Source organism: Notolepis coatsorum (assembly GCF_963971535.1).
Source record: "Notolepis coatsorum genome assembly, chromosome: 6".
NCBI classification, from domain to species: domain Eukaryota; kingdom Metazoa; phylum Chordata; class Actinopteri; order Aulopiformes; family Paralepididae; genus Notolepis; species Notolepis coatsorum.
The window spans coordinates 141,867,336-141,873,335 of record NC_140170.1 but is presented as its reverse complement, the minus strand read 5'-3'; positions in this window follow the sequence as shown (position 1 = coordinate 141,873,335).

The window sequence follows — 6,000 nt, the reverse complement described above, 5'->3', positions numbered from 1 at the left end:
GGCATATAAGCCTAATGCCCAGGGCAATATATAAGCTAGGAACGCCACTGTCCTGGTCGAAGAATAGCACTGTGTTAAAAAACAACCGATCGACCGGTTCCTCCACATCTCAAGCTGGCCGTGGGGGTGACGGGGTTCTGGATGAGAGAGGCCCAGCCGGTGCCCTCGCCGCCCCAGGTCCAGGCTCTGCTGCTGGGCATGGTCTACGGAGAGCTGGCCTGGAACAACCAGCCTGGAGTGCCGCAGTCGGGTTGGGCCACAGAGCGCAGCGTTTGGGCCGGGCTGGACCGACTCCGGGTCAGGCCCGGGGAGAGGCGGGGCATGGACGTAGGAGTGGCACACGGTTTCAGCCAATGGCAGGCCTGCTTCTGGAGCGCACTGTGTCTTAACCAGCTACTGTTGCTGCCTCTGCCTGAGCCACTCATGTCATGGATGTTCAGTGGCTCCTTGGTACACGGCCTGATCAAGGCTCTGCAAAGCGGCCGGCCTGCTGACTCCTTCCTGCCCCAGGGATCTCTCTCTGGACAACTATACTGCACTCTGGTGGACGCGGTGCGGAACTGCAACTCCACAACACCCCACCGCCCCGCGTGAATATTTTAGGCAACCAACTTGTGTTTAGCGTTTCTCTGATTGGCCACTACGCCCATGTGACCGCGGCAGGGGGGAGGAGGAAGAGAGGGGACCGCAGGGGGAGGAGAGGAGGAGGAGGAGGAGGAGGAGGAGGAGGAGGAGGAGGAGGGGAGAGAGGGACTGAGGAGATTAACAATAGGTTTGCTCTCCTGATGAGTGAGGAGGAGTTTGATGATGATTGTTTGGTGTTCGCTATCAAGTATGACACTGATGGTATTCAGTTGTGTACTTTATTGAACACTCGCATCAAGTCCAGCTACTAGCATACCATGCATATCATTCAGTCTCCTTCTACAGTCTCTACATATGACTCGCCTCTCTCAGGTGGAGAGCGCCCTCTCCTGGCCTGGTGGAGGTATCGTAACATCTCTCTTTACATAACAAATTGAAAGCATACTGGGTTATGATAACTTCATATGCCCTTAACCTTAAACTTATACATCACTAACATTTTGATGAAAACTCTTAACATTGTAATAACATTGTTCAACGCTCTCGCCCCTTGTCTTTGTTCTCTCTTTATGTTACATAGTCTTTTGAGTATCTCACAGGTCTCTGAATGTTGGATCTGGTTCTAGTGTGTTTTGGGGTTTGGGTGTCTTGGTGATATTCTGACTCCCCCCTTGCGACCTGTGGTTCTCTATTCTCTGGTGTGTCTGTATCAGTCTCTGTATCCCAGTCGATTAGTTCTTCCCCAGGGGATATATGGATCTTTTCTGTCACTGGCCGGATGTCCTTTCGGTTCCGGCGGTATTTCCTTCCCTTTACCAGAACGATGTAAGAGCGGTCACTGTGTTGATCGATGCATGTTCCGAGTGACCATCTACTGTCTGGGTCTTTGGGGTGAAGCAGGACTCTCACAGTTTGTCCTTGGATGATCACAGGCATGTCCCGTGCTTGTGTGTCATATTGGCGTTTCATTGTCACTGTTTTGGCTTGCTTCCGTTCAATGACATTCCTCACCACGGTGGGCTTCATCTGCGTGTCCCTGGTGGGCAGGAGTGTCCGTGTCCTCCTGGACATGAGTCTCTGCACTGGAGAGCTCCCTAGACCCTCTGTTGGAGTGTTCCTCCATGCCAGGATGGCTTTCCATGGGTCTTCTCCATCCAGGATGGTCTTCTTCAGCAGAGTCTTTGCTATTTTCACTGCCGCCTCTGCTTTGCCGTTGCTCTGACTGTGGTAGGGTGATGATGTCTTGTGGCTGAAATCCCATTCCTGCGCAAAACATTGAAAGTCTATTCCTGAAAACGGAGGCCCATTGTCCGTGAACACAATGTGAGGGATTCCATGTCTGCTGAAGTGCTTTTTGCAGCATTCCATAACGGTAGATGATGTGTAGTCTGCCAGCTCGTCTAGTTCCCAGTAATCTGAGTAGTAATCCACCATGATGAGGTATGTGGACTTGTTGACTGTGAGCAAGTCCATTCCCACCTTTGACCATGGGATGTGAGGGATTGGTTGGGGAATCAGTGTTTCCCTTTGTTGTCTTCGTTGGACTGCGTTGCATGTGGAGCAGTCATTGACAAAGTTCTTTACGTCGTTCGTTATGCCTGGCCAGAAGACTGTCTCTCTGGCTTTCCTGAGGCTGGCTTCTACGCCTGAGTGGCCTGTGTGAATCTTTGATAAGAACATGGGGTGTAACACTGTAGGAATGAGTACTCTGTCCCCTTTAAAAATAAGTCCATTTTCGACCGTGAGTTCCTCTTTGTAGGTCCAGAATGGATGTAGTAAGTGGCCTACGTCCTGTTTGTACTCTGGCCATCCCTTGATGACTCTCGCTTGTAGTGTTTGAAACACTGGGTCTTGTGCTGACTGAGTTTTGATGGTTTTCAGCGTCTGTGTGGAGATGTTGATGTTACTTGCGTGCTCTACGTGTTCTATTTCCTTCGTAGTGAGGCCCATGGCATAGATCGTGGTTGGTGTCTGCATCTCTGTGTGCACCGTGTTGGGTAGTGGCGCCCTGGATAGGAAGTCGGCCACATGTAGGTCTTTGCCTTGTTTGTATATCACCTGTAGTTGGTATCTCTGTAGTCTGAGCAGCATCCTCTGTAGCCTCTTGGGTGCTGAAAGTAAAGACTTTTTAAAGATGATTTCCAGTGGTTTGTGATCAGTGTGTATTGTGATATAGTCTCTGCCATGTATGTACTGGTCGAACTTGTCGCACGCGAACACAATGGCTAGGCATTCCTTCTCTATCTGTGCATACCTTTGTTCTGTGGGCGTCAGCGTCCTGGAGGTGAATGCTACAGGTTGTCCATGTTGTAGGAGGACTGCTCCTAGGCCTGTCTCGCTGGCGTCACACTGGAGGGTGACCTCTTCCTTGAGATCGTAGTATTTGAGTACTGGGTGGTGTGTGACCAAGTGTTTTATGTTCTCTAGTGCTGCGTCATGTTTCGGTAACCATGTCCATTCTATGTCTTTATCGGTCAGTCGTCGCAGTGGTTCGCATACGTCTGATAGACTAGGTAGGAACCTTGACAGATAGTTAACAAACCCCAACAGCCGTTGGAGTGACTTGACATCTGTCGGCGTCTGCATGTTCTGGATGGCAGTGATTTTCTCCGGATCTGGACACAAACCTTCTGCCGTGAGACGATGACCCATGTATGTCACGCTGGGAAGCTTCAGCCTGAGTTTCTTCTTGTTGAGTTTCAAGTTGGACTCTCTGGCTCTCTGCAGCAGGGCTCTGAGATTTCCGTCGTGGTCAGCCATCGCTTCTTCATTGGTGTTTCCACATCCGTACACCAAAATGTCATCTGCTATCACACTCACCCCCTTTAGGCCCACCAATATTTCATGCTGCCTCCTTTGATATTCTTCTGCTGCTGGTTTTATACCAAAAGGCATCCTCAGCCATCTGTATCGTCCTTCGGGAGTCCAGAATGTGGTTAGATGACTGCTCGCTTCATCTAGCTTCACCTGCCAGTATCCATCTTTGGCGTCCAGCACCGAAAATATTTTTGCATTTGCTATGTCTGGTAACACTTCTTCTACCGTGGGCATCTGGTAATGTGACCTCAACAAAGCCTTGTTTAGTGCACCTGGGTCAAGGCATATGCGCAGTTTGTCCTTCTTCTCTGTGACCACCATGTTGCTGATCCATGGCGTCGGCTCTGTGACCTTGGTTATGATGGCTCCCTGTTCCATTGCTCTTATGGCTTTGATTACCCTCTCTCTTATTGGAATAGGCGTCCGTCGTGGCAGTTGTTGTACTGGCTGCACTTTGGGGTCTATTTCCAGGTGTAACTCTCCTGGTAGACAGCCAAGCCCCTCAAAGACATCTTCATATTTAGAAATAATCTCTTCTGCTGTCTGGGGATTATCTGTGTTCGGCTGGCTCTGGATGTCAACACTGTGAATTACATGTTTATGATTCACATTGATCAGGTTCAGTCTCATGCAGGTTTCCGCTGAGAGCAGTGGGGTCTGCTCTGTATCCATTATCTGAAATCTGAGGTTGTATATCGTCCCTTCGTGATCTGCTTTGAGTTCATATTCTCCTCTGGGCTTTATCAGTGTGCCATCATATAGCTTCAGTGTGGCTTCGCTGTGTAGTAGGTTCGGGTTCCCGTCCTGTAGGATGCGTTGTAGGTCAGTGAAGCCCATTACATTGACTGTAGATCCTGTGTCAAGCTGACACTTCAGAGTCTCGCTGGTATCATAACTCAATGGTTTATCCGTCTGTGCTGTTAGTTTGAGATTAATGAACCATTTGTTTGTAGCGTTTTCAAGTGAGTTCACTTGAGAGATATACCACATTTCCTCTGATTGTTCATCCGAGTCTCCCTCTTTGTCCATCATGTGTAGTTGAGGTTTGTGTTGGTCCTTCTTACACACTCGGGCAAAGTGATTCCGTTTGCCACATGCTTTACAGGTGACCCCATATGCTGGGCATTTGGCCTTCTCATGCATTGATCCACAGTAGTGGCAGAGAGAGTCTTTTTGTGGTCTGTGTTTGGTGTCACTGTAAGTATTGGGTTGCCTATACGTCTTCTGGGTACGTGGTTCTGACTGACGTCCTCGTGAGGTATAGCTTGATTCAAAGCTGCGTCCCCGGGAAGCGTAATGTACAGCTTCCTGTTCTCCTCCTATTTTCTTAATTTGGATTTGTGTCTGTTCACTGGATCTACACGCGTCTATTGCTTTCATTAGTGTGAGTTTTGGTTCTCTCAGCATTCGTGCTTGTGCACTGGAATCTTTGGTGCCCATGACTATCCTGTCTCGAATGAGCTCTTCTTTTAGTGCATTAAATTCACATGTGTCTGCTAGCTTCCTCAATTTGGCTACATATTGGTCTGACGTTTCACATTGGCTTTGTTTACAGTCATTAAACAGAAATCGTTCATATATTACATTCCTGTTTGGTTCAAAATGTGCCTGTAATGCCTGTAGTATTTTCACTACGTCATCCCTGTCTTCATCTTGCATGTGTAGGTGTCGTTGTAGCTGATGGCATTCTTTACCCATAATAGTCAGTAGAGTAGCCACTCGTATCTTCATTTCCTTTTTATCTCGTCCCGTGGCTATTTCATAGTTTTCCCATTGTGCGCGAAAAAACGTCCAGTTATTGTAGACGTCTCCTTTCATGTCCATTGGTTCTGGAACTGGGATGTTGTACGTCGTCATGTTAGCCACTTAGCTGTCCGTGTCGTTACCTTAGCAAGTTAGCTGTTCGTGCGGCTACTGGTTAGGTTATCGTTCGACGTATTTTTAATTTCTTTTTTTCATCTTTATCCTTGTCTTACTTGTCCTCTTGGCATGGTTCTGGCTTCTGACACCATGTTTGGTGTTCGCTATCAAGTATGACACTGATGGTATTCAGTTGTGTACTTTATTGAACACTCGCATCAAGTCCAGCTACTAGCATACCATGCATATCATTCAGTCTCCTTCTACAGTCTCTACATATGACTCGCCTCTCTCAGGTGGAGAGCGCCCTCTCCTGGCCTGGTGGAGGTATCGTAACAATGATAAGTGATGATGAGGAAGAGAGAGGAGGGAGAAAGAGAGACTTTTATAGAAGCAGGATGTTCATTCTAGTGGATTTTATTACAACTGTACTCAGGGAAAGTCACGCACGTGAGTGACTTGTCGATGACATCATCGAAGAAAACATTTTATTAAAGGAGCACTTCACCAAAAAACAATGCTGATTTATTTGACAGATAATCTCACACACACATCCCCCAACACGTTTTTAATTTGCGCACATTAATTCATTGAGTCATTGAGAGTAAATGATAAATCGGTGCATTGACTCCTTGTGTTAATTACAGCTGTAAATGAATCAAGCAACACCTTGTCTTATAGGGATCGACAGCTACCTTGTCATTTAATTGAGCTGTATTTAACAACACAATGATTCAA